The following is a 15,877-nucleotide window of genomic DNA, read 5'->3' as shown; positions in this document are numbered from 1 at the left end:
ACCGTGCAAGGGGCCAGGCCTCGCTGTCCTCATGCAAGTAATTCATAGCCCTGTTACCATGGAATATTCCTACCCCCCTCGCATCTCATGTAGACACTTAGACGCTTGTACACGCACTAACAGTCAGTATAGAATAGATTCTATCCTAGAGACCTTTCCTTTTGGATAACACAGTTCTTTAAACATAGGATATTAGATATGATTTGGGATTAGGTTGACATGACCCCCAGACTTCTGTCTCCACATGTAGAGCTAAATGTCAAGTCCCCTTCACTCTCTAGTTGCACGTCAATCACACGTCATGCGGCTGCGCACGCATCTCTGCCAAATATTTCTGCTGACATTGCAGGATTCTCTTATGGATCCACCCACTTGTGACATCATGTATAATGACGTTTATTAAATTACACCCATATGTCCGCCTCTTTAGTTACGTATGCACATTTTATCTGTATTATCAGCTGTTACGCCTCTTGCATCTGTTTCACTGTAGTGTATTTTCTATAAAACTGATTATCTGTCAATAATGTATGCCCTTCCTTCCTGAACTTTCGTGGTGATGGAATAGAAGCCTGCAATTCGAATTGTATTCCTTTGTATAGGAATAAAGCCTTTTAGAACCTCTAATACCACGGATTCTGCCTCTTATATTTACTGAGTTATTCTTACTAGACTTTACCGCATAAAAAATAGTACCGGTAACGAAATATTTACCACACCACCAGTACATCGTCGATGTACCTCTTCCACAACACCAGATGTTCAAAAAAGGGGTTGTTGGGATTTAGTACATGATGTTGTTCGAACAGATGAACATAGAGGTTGGCGAGGCTCGGGGCAAAAACACTCCCCATGGATGTCCCGGAGATTTGTAAGAAGATCTGATCTTCGAATCGAAAAAAGTTCTCCGTCATGGCTATCCTCGCACACTTCATGATGAAAACTACAGGGGTTATGCTGTCTAGGTTTCGTGCTTCTAGAAGTCCTTTGATGGAATCTAGAGTTTCAACTTGCGGAATGCAGGTGTAGAGAGACTCTACATCAAAACTCACCAAGATATCGGTACTGATGTTGAACTCGATATCTGGTAGCAGCCGCAAGACATCAGCAGTATCCTTGAGATAGGTGGGCATTTCTGAAACCATCGGTCGTAAAAAGAAATCTACAAACTTGGATAAAGGCTCCAACAGTGAACCTATCCCAGAGATGATGGGACGTCCTGGGGGAGGCCGTTGGCTCTTATGAATTTTGGGGAGGCAGTAAAAATAGGGCATCACCGGACTCTTGGTTACCAAAAAACAAGCCTCTTGTGAAGCTATCCACCCTTCTGCCTCTCCCTCTTCTACGAGGTGTTTGATTTCCAGAGTTAGTCTTGGAGTTGGATCTACTTGTAGGATCCGATAGGAATTAGTGTCTATAAGTTGCCGAAGGCATTCGGTTCGGTACACGGTAGTATCTTGTAAGACCGTAGCTCCCCCTTTGTCCGCTGGTTTGATGGTAACGGACGTATCCTTTGATAGACTTTGGAGAGCTAGTCTGTCTTTTCTGGAGAAATTGCAGAAATTCATAGGTCGTGTATCGCATAAGGCCATCGCATCAGAAATCACCGCCTTTTCAAAAGTGCACACCTGGGAGGGAACCTGATGTGCCAAAGGTGTGAAATGACTCTTAGGGCGTAGTCCCGTATTGGCAAGGTGTAGTTCTGGGCTAGAAACAGTGTCATCATTCGGCTCCTTGCCTTTAAAGAAGAAATGGAGTCTGATTTTATGGAAAAACTTTTCCAACTCGCAGAGTAAATGGATCACCTAGATGGGAGGGGACAAAACCCAATCCTCTATTGAGGACAGTGAGTTCATCTTCCTTAAGGGTCCTGGAGCTTAAGTTCACTACGAGATCATTCATTCCGTTGTGTTGGAGGTTTGTTGAGGGTTGCCTCTCCTGCTCCAGGTGTTCGGGAATGTCGGATCCGGTTGCCAGTGAACTGATGGAGTGCCTCTCCGTTTGCCCCTCGTGCGGCCTCGGTCCTGTTTTAAAAAAGACTGGTTGGAATAAAATTGTTGCGGTGGTGGCGGAAAAGATGGCACATGTGGTGGATAGGGAGAAGGAGGATACCCCCAGGGAGCCGGTGGCCACCATTGTCCCTGGTTGGGGTAAAAGCCTTGTGTTCCACGTCGCCTATTGAATCTCCGAGATTGACCTCTCCCGCGTCCTCGGGGGAACCCATTGTTGGAGGAATCAGAATCTGTAGACCCGAATTCAGACCCAGAGGAGGAATAGTTTGATCCGTAGCGCCTCCCTTTGTTGTTGAAAAGTGGGGCCACATACGTATCACTGGTGTAGGGATAAATTTTCTCCCACGAGAAACGAGCCAGATCTTTTTTAAATTTGTCAATCTTACCCATTGCAGATCCCCATCCAGATAGGTTAACATGGCAAGAAGTTATTAATTAATAACCAACGCTAGGCTTTGCAGAAAAAATATCATTCTAATGCTTTAGAAGTATAGTATTGATAAATCCAACACCATGTTGCTGTTGAATTCATCCTAAAATGTACAGAAAATAAGTTATAAGATGCACCCCGACCCTCTGAACCCAGCCAGATGGGAGGCTCAAGAAGAAAGATGCCGGGGGAGGGAGACTATGGAGAAGAGCCAGCCTGGAGGTTGGTTTAGCTAGTTCTTGCCTCTCTGCTGGGACTTCAGCCATATTTAATTTTGGAAGAATAGTGCTTTCTGGGAGACCATAAAGCCAGACTTTGGAGGAAATGGTTATAATCTGGGGTGTTGCCCTGCACCTCATTGGACAGGAGCACCCGCCTTCTTGACCCAGAGAACACTGAATAAGTATCTGAGAGGGGAAGAGCCTCAGCTCTGCTGCTTGAAACTGGGAGAAGAAGAGGGATTGCCAAGCTGGAAACTTGATTTGCACCATCAGGCCCTGCGCTCTGACTGACTGCGCCTGCTGCATTATCTGAAAGTACAGCCCTTTAGATGTACCTTCCTTCAAGAGGAATAACGAGCGGGCTCCCTTTGGGCTACAGGTTAACAGAGCTCACCTGCATCAACTCCACCAAGAGTCCCCTGCCGGGAGTGTATCCAGTGGACTTTTAAGGGTGTTGTTCAGGTGCTGTGAGAAGTTGGCCTGGCATATGCTGGTCACTAGTTATAGTGGCCACCTTGCACCAGTCCAATTCGACTCTTAAGGTGATAGGTTAAAAGACAACCTTTAAAGAAAGCTATCCTAGTGGTAGCTGTGGAGAGCAGCCTTCAGGCTAAGTCTTGAAGGAGTGTTAAGCTTATTGTTTTACCATAGATAACCTCTTGAATGACCAAATGAAAGAGTAGTCCACACAGGTATATATATATAAAATATATGTATTTATTCTAAACAGAATCCCACAAGTCTCTTTATGAGGCTAGAGGTAAAGTTACAATTCAAACAAGCATTTATAGATACAATAAATAGCACTGGAATCACAGGGCCCCGTGGGGGACCAAACCATATATTTAAAAAGTGGTATAAGAACCACAACAATTTTACAGACAATGCCTAGGGCATTTAGGATCGCTGGCCCCTTGAGAATCCACCCCAGGTGATGAGGAAGGGGACCCACGGGAGGCGCGTGCAGTGGTAATAGCTGCTATCGGGATCTCTATTAAAGCCTATGGAGAATGTCGCGGTTTGATTTAAACAGATTAAAGACACTTCTAGCAGGAGTTCAAAGTTAAAAACTTAGAGTTAAGCTTTTGAGGAGCCCACTACCACGGGAGAACCGAGGTACCACTGTTACCTGCCCCAGGGAAGCCGGGTGCATAGGTCATTTTCGATGTCGGGTCGCGGGCTGATTTTCAATGGGAAAATGTACAAAACTGCTGCTAGCCAAAAGCGTCGATGATGCCGTGAAGAATGAAGTTGTAGATCTTGTAGAGGAGGACCTGAAAGCAGAGGGGACAGAGTCTGGGTCACGGCACAGTGACCAGGGAGCTCAAGGAAAAGAGCCCTTCAATGTCGGGTGCTTCAAGTGGAAAAGGTGTAGCTTGCATCTGCAGCCACGGGCTCCGGGAGTCTTCAAGGAAGGCCAGCTTCTGGAGGGCGACTGTGCCATGAAGGATGAGGGTCGCTGCGGTGTTAGTGTCTAGATTGAATCCACTAAGCCTTGGCAACCGCAACCCACGCAAAATGAACAAATCAGCTACTGGTGCCGACCCACGAGGTCTGGGCGAGGTCTCCTTCAAGGAGACTATAGAGCAGGCCTGGAGCAACCAGGGGAACTCTTAAAAGTAAAGATTGACCTCCGCTAGGGCCCACAAGTCGAGAGACAATGGACCGCGGGAGGCAGCAATTTAGAGTGCGTAAAAGGGTGCCCACGGGCCACCGGAGTGAGCTAGGGCGCTGATCTTTGGCACAGTTGCTGCTGAGAGGTTGGCTCAATATTGGGCCAAAGCACAACTTCCCCATTGGTCAGGGTCATGTGCTACGCAAGAGGTGGCCGGTGTCCTGGGGTCTTGGGGATCTCGGCACCCACGCGGTCCACAGTGCTTAGACTTGCTGGGCACGCTCACTGGCCTCTGGGATGCTAGGAAAACCACCTCAAGGTTGAGAGGAGTCGTCCATGTCCGGAGGAGCAGCAAAGTTCCAACTGGGTCACTTGCAGTGTTTCAGGTGCCTGCCAAGCAGGGGGGTAACTCCTTTACCCAAAGGGAGATTTCTTCAGTCAGCTGGGCAGCAGCTCGTCGAAGGTCAGGTCTGTGAAGTCCAAGATTAATCTGAGGCTCTGGGGACACGTTATTCACCTTTATCCAAGAGATTAGGGGAGGGTCCAGATCAGAGCCCACCAATGAGAGTTGAGGCGGGAAAGGGTGGCTACACCCTCTCCCCTTTGTCTATTTCCCGCCTGGGTGAGGGGCAGGATGCCCCTGAACCGGTTCCAGGCGGTGTATGCAGAATGCAGGCGCTGTAGCTGCCTACGTGCAACTCTGAAAGGCATCCTATGATGCACCCACTCAGTTCCAATCCACATAGCCTGTCTGGGAAGGTGCTGGCACCTCCCTGCCACAGGAGCCCTATTGTCCAGCTGCCGCGGCTGGGGTTTTGCCCACCAACAGGCAGCCAGAGTCGTGTGGGTGGCGAGTAGCATCCATTTTGTGATACGTGTGCACTTTTAAATTGGTGTCTAAATTCTGCCGCTTTTCCCATATCGCCCCTCTAGCAGGGGGGAATCATGCCCTCATGCCCATGACTGGACTGGGGGTATGATTCCTACATGTTTGACACCAAACACGATATGGTTCTGTGTAGCCATTCTCAAGTTATCACGCTATCGCGATATACTTATAATGCGGTTAAGAGTATATGGTATGGCTACACTACAAACAACCCAGCAATGGTTTTTACGAGGATTGCAGAGGGGCCCTACTCAGGTAGGGGTCCCCCCTCACACATATCCCAGCACCCTGCCTTGTAGGATTAGCAAGGCCTGCTTGAGGGGTGACCAATGAGAATACATGTGTTGTACATAGGTGGAATACAGGGTACCTGTATCCCTGTAAGGGGGTGCAAGCACCACCTTACCCAGACTACAGTAGTGGTCTGGTGGTGTCATTTGGTATGGCTGTCCCAGGGTGGCGCAAAAAGTGCTGCATGCCTGGTAGGCCTCTGAGGGACCCATGCCCTGGGTACCTAGGGTACCATCTACAAGGGCTGACAGGGTATCCTCAGTATCCAATTGGGTTGTACCCAGGGTACTCACATCAGTTTAGAGAAGAAGCAGATAGGCTGGGGTCCTGGATAGCAGGGCCACAGCCTGGCTAGAGTCATAAAACAGTCAAAACATCAGCAAAAAGTTGGGGGCAACTATGCAGTCGATGCCACTCTCCTACATAACCCCCCCCCCCCAAACGCAGGGACTGTCAGGCTCCGTCAGGGACACCAGGATCGCCAATATCCACAGGAGCGAAGATGATGCCCCTTCACTCAACGAGGACACCACTACCCAAGGCCATATAGAGACGCCGTGAGCACGCAGTGCCCTCAGGGAGTGAAGAGACCTAAAAGGACCACCAGACTTCCTTCAAAGGGAATGTAGATCGGGACAGACTGCAGAAAACAGAGGAGACAAGAGCTTAAATAATCACATCCAAAACGATTAATTGTAGTTCAAGAAAACCTATTCCACTTCTCTCCACTAGATGGGGGTGGTGTTTAGGCAGATCGGAGGCAGCAGAGGTAGACGTTCCATACAGTGATGCATTAGAGATCCAGATCCTCGAAGATTCAGCGTTCGAAGCAAGCAGGTGAGTGTAATGGGTTAACCAACAAAATAGTACAGTTCGAATAATAAATGCATTCACACAAGCGAACAAGAGTTTTTGTATCACAGAGGAGTGACAGCTGAATTGATTGCCTCCGGACAATTAAAGCGCAGCAAAGAGCTAACATAAAGTTCAATGTGGTGGATTTAAGGGAGGACGTTTGTTTGCACACATTCGTGTGTACATGAGGGCTTATCAGGAGAGAGCGCCGTGGCAGAGCGTGGGGCTCGGAGTGAAGCAAGGTGATAAGAGGTAAACAGCAGGGTGTCCTCGCTCTAATGCCACACGGGGGCTCAAGAGTCTTGTTCAGCATAAATGGAGGGATAGACTTCAGGAGTAGCATTCAGCGCTTTCTCGCGCTCAGGAAACAGGGATTCCAAAAGTTACAAGCAAGGAGGGGATGCAAAGAAGAACTTCCAAGGCAGATCAGAGGAGGGAAAACCAGTCCGTCACGAAGGCAAGCAGGGCGTGGTCCTAACAAGATTAGAAAGCCAAGCACCTGTGAAAGGTGAGCTGGCTGTTTATATGCTGGACTGATCAGCTGACCCTTTCAAAGCAGCATGGGAAGGCATACAATGCGATAACCATCGCAATGCATTCTGGGAAAGGTAGTCTCAAGCGGGTTATAGGGCAAAGAAAGGGTGCAAGAAACCTGACGGTTGACAGGGACATTAAACTAACCTTGACCAGTTGAGTCTTCATGTTCTAAGTGGAAATATCTAGAGAGGCCATCTGCATTGGCATGGTTGCGCCTAGGTCTATGTTCCACTGTAAAGTCCATCCCCTGTAGGGAAATGGACCACCTGAGTAGTTTGGGGTTTTCACCCTTCATCTGTTTTAGCCATAGGAGGGGCTTGTGGTCTGTTTGAACAAGGAAGTGAGTGCCAAACAAGTATGGCCTCAGCTTCTTCAAGGCCCAGACCACTGCAAAGGCCGCCCTCTCTATAGCTGACCAACGTTTCTCTCTGGGGGTCAACCTTCTGCTAATAAAAGCTACTGGTTGATCCTGGCCCTCTTCATTCAGTTGTGATAATACAGCACCTACCCCCACCTCTGAAGCATCAGTTTGAACTATGAATTATTTGGAGTAGTTGGGGCTTTGGAGCACTGGAGCAGAGCACATAGCCTGTTTTAGGTCATCAAAAGTTTTCTGACAGCTGACAGTCCACTGAACTTTCTTGGGCATCCTCTTAGACGTTAAGTCATTTGGGGGGGGTCACAATGGATCCATATCCCTTTACAAACCTTCTATAATAACCAGTCAGGCCCAAGAAAGCTCGGACCTGAGTCTGGGTGGTTGGAGCAACCCAGTCCATGGTGGTCTGGATTTTGCTCTGAAGTGGTTGAACCTGGCCTCCACCTACAAGGTGGCCCAGGTACACAACCTGACTCTGCCCTATCTGGCACTTAGTAGCCTTGATAGTGAGCCCTGCCTTTTGCAGGGCTTCCAAAACTTTCCTCAGGTGGATCAGGTGATCCTCCCAGGTGGAGCTGAAGACAGCAATACCATCTAGATATGCTGCACTAAAGTCTTCCAGGCCTGAGAGGACTTGGTTCACCAACCTTTGAAAAGTGGCAGGTGCATTTTTGAAACCAAAGGGCATTACAATAAATTGATAATGCCCACCAGGGGTAGAAAATGCAGTTTTGGCTTTTGCAGACTCAGCTAACCTTATCTGCAAGTAGCCTGCTGTCAGATCAAATGTGCTCAGATACTTGGCTGAGGCCAACCTATCTATGAGCTCATCTGCTCTGGGAATTGGGTGAGCATCAGTCTTAGTGACTGCATTGAGTCCCCTGTAGTCAACACAGAACCTCATCTCTCTCTTACCGCCCTGGGTGTGAGGTTTTGGTACAAGGACTACTGGGCTAGCCCAAGGGCTCTCTGAGGGCTCAATCACTCCTAATTCCAACATCTTTTGGACTTCGTTCCTTATGCAGTCCCTGACATGGTCAGGTTGCTTGTAGATTTTATTCTTGACAGACAGACTGTCCCCAGTGTCCACTTCATGAGTGCACCAGGGGGTCTGACTTGGAGTCAGAGAAAACATATGTCTGTAAGACTGAAGAACTTGTCTACAGTCTGCTTGCTGCTGGTCAGTGAGGCTGCCTGCCAAGGCTACTCCATCAACTGACCCATCATCAGGGTTGTGAGAGAGCAGGTCTGGGAGAGGGTCACTCTCTTCCTCCTGTCCCTCATCTGTTGCCATGAGCAAGCCCATGTCAGCCCTGTCCACATATGCTTTCAGTCTATTAACATGAAGTACCCTGTGGGGACTTCTGGGAGTGCCAAGGTCCACCAAATAGGTGACCTCTCCCTTCTTTTCCAAAATGGTATGGGGCCCACTCCATTTATCTTGGAGAGCTGCTGGGGCCACTGGCTCCAGCACCCATACCTTTTGTCCTGGCTGGTACACCACCAGTACAGCCTTTTGGTCATGCCAGGCTTTCTGTAATTCCTGACTTGCCTCCAGGTTTTTAGTTGCCTTCTTCATGTACTCAGCCATCCGGGAGCGGAGACCAAGTACATAGTCCACAATATCCTGTTTAGGGGGTTTGAGAGGTTGCTCCCATCCCTCCTTCACTAGACACAGTGGCCCTCTAACAGGATGGCCAATCAAAAGTTCAAAGGGGCTATAACCAACCCCCTTTTGTGGCACCTCCCTGTATGCAAAGAGAAGGCAGGGCAGAAGACCATCCCATTTTCGCCTAAGCTTTTCTGGGAGCCCTTTAATCATACCCTTTAAGGTCTTGTTGAATCTCTCAACAAGACCATTGAATTGAGGATGGTAAGGGGTGGTGAACCTATAGTTGACACCACACTCCTTCCACATTGCCTTGAGGTAGCTACTCATAAAGTTTGTACCTCTGTCAGACAATACCTCCTTAGGAAAACCCACCCTGGAAAAGATTCCCAGGAGGGCCCTTGCCACCACAGGTGCTGTGATGGTCCTAAGGGGAATAGCTTCTGGGTATCTGGTGGCATGATCCACTACCACCAGAATGAACCTGTGCCCAGATGCTGTTGGTGTGTCCAGGGGACCAACTATATCAATCCCCACCCGTTCAAAGGGCACTCCCACCACAGGCAATGGTATCAGGGGGGCCTTTGTGGACTTGCCTGCCTTGCCACTGGCTTGACAGGTAATGCAAGAGCTGTAAAAGCTCTTACAGTCCTCACTCATCTGTGGCCAATAAAAGTGAGGGACAATTCTGTCCCAAGTCTTGTTTTGGCCTAGGTGTCCTGCTAAGGGAATATCATGGGCCAGTGTGAGTAGGAAACCCCTAAAATTCTGAGGTATGACCAACCTCCTGGCTGCACCAGGCTTGGGGTCTCGACCCTCAGAGTATAGGAGCCCATCATCCCAATAAATCTTATGGGTCCCACTGGCATTCCCTGCAGCCTCAGCAGCAGCTTTCTGTCTGAGGGGTCCAAGAGTGGGGCAGCTCTGCTGCTCCAAGCTCACGTCTGCCCTAGAAGGTCCCCCTGCCCCCAAGAACTCAACCTGGTCAGGTTCCAGTTCATCTGGGGCAGTTCCTTCTTCAGGAGATAGATCCTCTTCTGCTAAAAGAGTCTCTACAGACTGTTCCTGGGGGGAAGGCTCTGCCTTACCCCTGCTACTCCTCCTCTTGGAAGGTCCTTGGTCCATTCCTCCAGGATCCAAGGCTTTTTCAGTTTCTGTCAGCTTAGCTTTTGACCTTGTCAGGGCAAATACTTCTGCTGGTATACCCAACATTGCTGCATGGGTAGTTAGCTCCACCTCAGCCCATGCTGAGGCTTCCAAATCATTCCCTAGCAAACATTCAACAGGTAGGTCTGCACTCACCACAACCTTATTTAGGTCAGTTACTCCTCCCCAGGAGAGGTTTACAACTGCTAGAGCATGGTTAGTACTAACGTTGCTTGCATTGGTCACATGGTAAGTTTCCCCAAGTATGAGCTGGCTAGGGTCCACAAGGTCCTTAGTCACCATGGTGACACTGGCTCCTGTGTCCCTGTAAGCTAATGACTCCCTTCCATTTATTTTAGGCTGTTGCTTGTATTTGCTCAGACCACTGGGACTCACAAATAGGGACAGGTCCCCATCACAAACTAAGACAGCCTGAGTAGGAGTTCTGACTAGGCCAGAATCCTCTCCAGATCCCAGGGTCGACCCTACTATACCCTTGTTCTGTGTACCACCACCTATAGCTGGACTAGGGGGAACAGGTGCCTTAGGGGCTGGTGTGGTACTTGTGGAGTCTTTGGCCTTATTACAATCTGAAGTCCAATGGGTTTTCTGTTTACAGACTTTACACCATGGCTTCCTTGGCTGATTAGCCTTGTTTGACTGGGTATTATCAGTTGCTGCTTTTTGGGCGCCTGTTGAAGACTGCTGGTCTTTTCCCTTTTCCCCCACCCTTCTCAGAGTTCTTGGCATCTTCCTTTTTAGTTGCACCTCCCAAGGGCTGGACCTTCTGCTTAATCCTGGTTCTGACCCATTTGTCTGCCTTCTTTCCCAATTCTTGGGGAGAGGTCAGATCTGAGTCCACCAGGTGCTGATATAAGAGCTGATTCTGACAATTATTAAGGATCTGCTCCCTCATTATGAGATTATACAATCCTTGGTAATCATTTACTTTACTGCCAGTTAACCAACCTTCCAGTGCCTTGGTAACACAATCCACAAAGTCTGCCCAATCTTGATTCTGTGCTTTCTGGGTGTCTCTGAACTTTAGTCTATACTGATCAGTGGTTAAGCCAAACCCATCTATCAAAGCATCTCTCAAGATATAATAATCATCAGCATCCTCTTCTCTAACAGAGAGGAGCTTGTCTCTACCTTTGCCTGCAAAGGAGCGCCATAAGATTGCTGCCCACTGCTCTACTGGGACCCTCTGAACTTTACAGGCCCTCTCAAGTGCAGTGATCCATTTGTGGATATCATCCCCTGACTGATAGGGGGGCACAATCTTATGCAGGTTCCTATTGTCAGGAGCTTTCTTTCTAACTCTAGGGGTATTACTGCCACCAGGGGTCTCTAGACCCCACTTTATTGAAGCTTTCTGAAGCTCCAGGGATTCCCTGTCCAATGCTAACTGTTCTCTCCTGAGCTGTAGCTTAGCCTGCTCAAACTGGATCAGTCTGCGTTTCCTCTCCTTGGAGGATTCTCTTCTCTGAGAAGAGGCAGAGGTCCCTTTGGATCTCTCAGAATGGTTGGACCCCACTGAGAGGGATCTGTTCCTTCTGTTTGGATCCACCATTCTCCCTTTAGGGATGGAGAGAGTGCCTCTTGGGCCATCATCTCCATGCTGTGAATGGTTTTGTTCATCCAGGTCAAGTTCATCTTCCTCTTCCTGGTCCTCATCAGAGTCCAATCCTGGGGTGTCCTCTTCTGGGGGATGCCCACCCAACCTGTCTACCCCATCAGACACTAAAGTCTGCTTAAAGTCTGCTATGAGCAGGATTTCCTTGAGGCGTTGAGTATTGGCACCTTTGTTTGTCTTAAGTTGCCTAGTGGTGCACATCTCCCTAAGCTCAGCAAAGGAGAGATTATCATATTTGTCGACTGGGACCCTATGGGGTCCTTCCAGAGCCTTATGGGCACCTGAACTTAAAGACATTTCTAGTGTAGTGGTACTGGTGTATCTACCTACACTAGGTGTGGCCTACTGAACCCTTTATTGAGTTGTAGTCAAGGTGTGCTAAACCCTCTACACACAACTCCTAAGTTCAGTAGAACTTATTATATTCTAAGCTTGAATTTATATGTACCTTTAGTACCAAGTGGCTTTCACTTTAGAAATTCAATTTGTTATCTGGTAAAACAATGGCAAGCTTGAATCCAACCACTGCACACCAATGTGAGAAGTTGGCCTGGCATATGCTGTCGTCTAGTTATAGTGGCCACCTTGCACCAGTCCAATTCGACTCTTAAGGTGATAGGTTTAAAAGACAACCTTTAAAGAAAGCTATCCTAGTGGTAGCTGTGGAGAGCAGCCTTCAGGCTAAGTCTTGAAGGAGTGTTAAGCTTATTGTTTTACCATAGATAACCTCTTGAATGACCAAATGAAAGAGTAGTCCACACAGGTATATATATAAAATATATGTATTTATTCTAAACATAATCCCACAAGTCTCTTTATGAGGCTAGAGGTAAAGTTACAATTCAAACAAGCATTTATAGATACAATAAATAGCACTGGAATCACAGGGCCCCGTGGGGGACCAAACCATATATTTAAAAAGTGGTATAAGAACCACAACAATTTTACAGACAATGCCTAGGGCATTTAGGATCGCTGGCCCCTTGAGAATCCACCCCAGGTGATGAGGAAGGGGACCCACGGGAGGCGCGTGCAGTGGTAATAGCTGCTATCGGGATCTCTATTAAAGCCTATGGAGAATGTCGCGGTTTGATTTAAACAGATTAAAGACACTTCTAGCAGGAGTTCAAAGTTAAAAACTTAGAGTTAAGCTTTTGAGGAGCCCACTACCACGGGAGTACCGAGGTACCACTGTTACCTGCCCCTGTCCGGATTGGATCCACTAAGCCTTGGCAACCGCAACCCAGCAAGATGAACAAATCAGCTACTGGTGCAGACCCACGAGGTCTGGGCGAGGGATCCTTCGAGGAGACTGTAGAGCAGGCCTGGAGAATCCAGGGGAACTCTTAAAAGTTAATATTGACCTCCGCTAGGGCCCACAAGTCGAGAGACAAGGGACCGCGGGAGGCAGCAATTTGGAGTGCGTACAAGGGTGCCCATGGGCCACCGGAGTGAGCTAGGGCGCTGATCTTTGGCACAGTTGCTGCTGAGAGATTGGCTCAATATTGGGCCAAAGCACAACTTCCCCACTGGTCAGGGTCGTGTGCTACGCAAGAGGTGGCCGGTGTCCTAGGGTATTGGGGATCTCGGCACCCACGCGGTCCACGGTGGGAGCCACGGTGGAAGGGAGATTTCTTCAGTCAGCTGGGCAGCAGCTCGTCGAAGGTCAGGTCTGTGAAGTCCAAGATTAATCTGAGGCTCTGGGGACACAGTATTCACCTTTATCCAAGAGATTAGGGGAGGGTCCAGATCAGAGCCCACCAATGAGAGTTGAGGCGGGAAAGGGTGGCCACACCCTCTCCCCTTTGTGTGTTTCCCGCCTGGGCGAGGGTCAGGATGCCCCTGAACCGGTTCCAGGCGGTGTATGCAGAATGTAGTCGCTGTAGCAGCCTACGTGCAACTCTGAAAGGCATCCTATGGTGCACCCACCCAGTTCCAATCCACATAGCCTGTCTGGGAAGGTGCTGGCACCTCCCTGCAACAGGATCCCTATTGTCCAGCTGCTGAGGCTGGGGTTTTGCCCAGCAACAGGCAGCCAGAGTCATGTGGGTGGGTCATGTGGGCACCATCTACAAGGGCTGACAGGGTATCCTCAGTATCCAATTGGGTTGTACCTAGGGTACTCACATCAGTTTATAGAAGAAGCAGATAGGCTGGGGTCTTTTATAGCAGGGCCACAGCCTGGCTAGAGTCATAAAACAGTCAAAACATCAGCAAAAAGTTGGGGGCAACCATGCAGTCGATTCCACTCTCCTACAGGTGCATTGTGGGAATTGTGGTCCTAAAATTTCCAAGACTGTCTTGAAGCTTTGCAGTCCCTTGGTTTGTGTTTTGGACACGTTGGACACTGAAGAGGATTTTCAGGAAGGAGTTCCAGAAGTTTTAGAATGTTTGCTGAACTTTTGTGATAAAGCTACAGGCGTCAACCGGACCCTCACAAAAAGTCAATCCGGCAAACCTTCCCCGAATAAGTCCTTCTAAAGGAGACTGCACTAAGTCTGGTGAGAAATTCTCCAGAAAGGTTTCTAAGTGTGAAGATAAAATCTTAACCGGGGCCTCCCGCTTCGTGTATCTGACCAGGGCTCCATCGCAGTCAGCCTTAAACTTTGAGGGCCCGATTCACAGAACTAACTTAAGACAAAATCCTAAACTTACTACTTTTGGTATTCACAGAAGTTAGGATTTTGTCTTAAGTTTGTCTTAAGACAAACTTAAGACAAACTTAAGACAAACTTAAGACAGACTTAAGACAGACTTAAGACAGACTTAAGACAGACTTAAGACAAACTTAAGACAGACTTAAGACAGACTTAATTTAGGATTTTGTCTTAAGTTTGTCTTAAGTTTGTCTTAAGTCTGTCTTAAGTCTGTCTTAAGTCTGTCTTAAGTCTGTCTTAAGTCTGTCTTAAGTTTGTCTTAAGTTTGCCTTAAGTTTGTCTTAAGTCTGTCTTAAGTTTGTCTTAAGTCAAACTTAGGACAAAATCCTAACTTCTGTGAATACCAAAAGTAGTAAGTTTAGGATTTTGTCTTAAGTTAGTTCTGTGAATCGGGCCCTGAATGTCCAGAACTGGCACTCTTGGTTTCTACGCACTAGAAAGTATTTAGTCTTTAGAACATCATATCGCTGGTTCCCTACATTGGATTTTTTTGCGTTTTGCTGTCAATTAAAAGATAAACAAATATATTTTTATAAATTGGGTGTTGGATTTTTATTGTGTGTTGTGTATTAATATTTTACTGATTTGTTTTTTTTAAAATGCTTTGCATATCTGTTTCTGTAGTTAAGCCCGCCTGCTCGCAGCTGGCTACTTAGGGTTGAGCATGGAAATGATTTTCTGAGACCCGCACGGAGCCCCAGACTGTGTTAGTGCCAGTGGGAGATGCCACAACTAATGACCCACTTTTCAACAGAGACTGCAGCACATTTTTATTCACCCACACACAGGGAACATTTCCTACAAGGACCAAAGGTCTCAGGCCCAATATCCCCAAAAAGGAGGCTGGCTTTTGAGAAGGAGCTCAGCTGGACACCCCACAAGGCACTTGAGCATAGCACTTTAAGGGCAAAACATTTACCCCCCTACTCACATAACCGCCTCCACTCCTCCACCTCCACAGGATGAGACTAAATATCACCCCTTTCACGGTCCCCTTCAGGGTCGCCACGGTCTCTGTCGGATGCAGGCACCCCTCCTGAGAATGACATGGTGTGAGAATATGCGACACACCACCGTGCAGTACCTCAAAAATACCTTCTCAGGGCCAGTCAGGTATATTTGCTTAACCTTAGCTCAACCCTGGGCAGCTGTGGCTTTGAGCAGTGCGGCTCAGCAAAGGAGCGATGTGTAAAGCATTTAACTGCACCAAACAACAGAACAAGAAAGTCATGCACCACGAAAGAAAAGACACCGTTTATAAAAACAGAGCACATTTTTATAAAATATTTAGAGACCTTAATCATGAAAATCCACTGGGTTCTGGAGATACAGATTTTAGAAATAATAAATAACTTTTGTATCAACCGCAAACAAGCATTGGCCAACAACAACTTTCCTGCCTCTTTCCTTCCTTAGAGCAAACTTTGCATTGACAACATGGTTGACTCTTTTTCTCTGTTGTAGGAATGCAGTTGGCAAAGTGGCAGTCTACCAGTCCTGTAACACCATCCATCACAGAATAAATAAATGCTTCTGCTCCTACAGTAGAAAGACCTTCAATTACGGCAACTGAAAGTCAAAGAAAGTATTACTCTGGTGG

This window comes from Triturus cristatus, chromosome 7, assembly GCF_964204655.1.
Source record: "Triturus cristatus chromosome 7, aTriCri1.1, whole genome shotgun sequence".
Taxonomy (NCBI): Eukaryota; Metazoa; Chordata; class Amphibia; order Caudata; family Salamandridae; genus Triturus; species Triturus cristatus.
The sequence above is the reverse complement of the archived record's forward strand: the minus strand, read 5'-3'. Positions refer to the sequence as shown.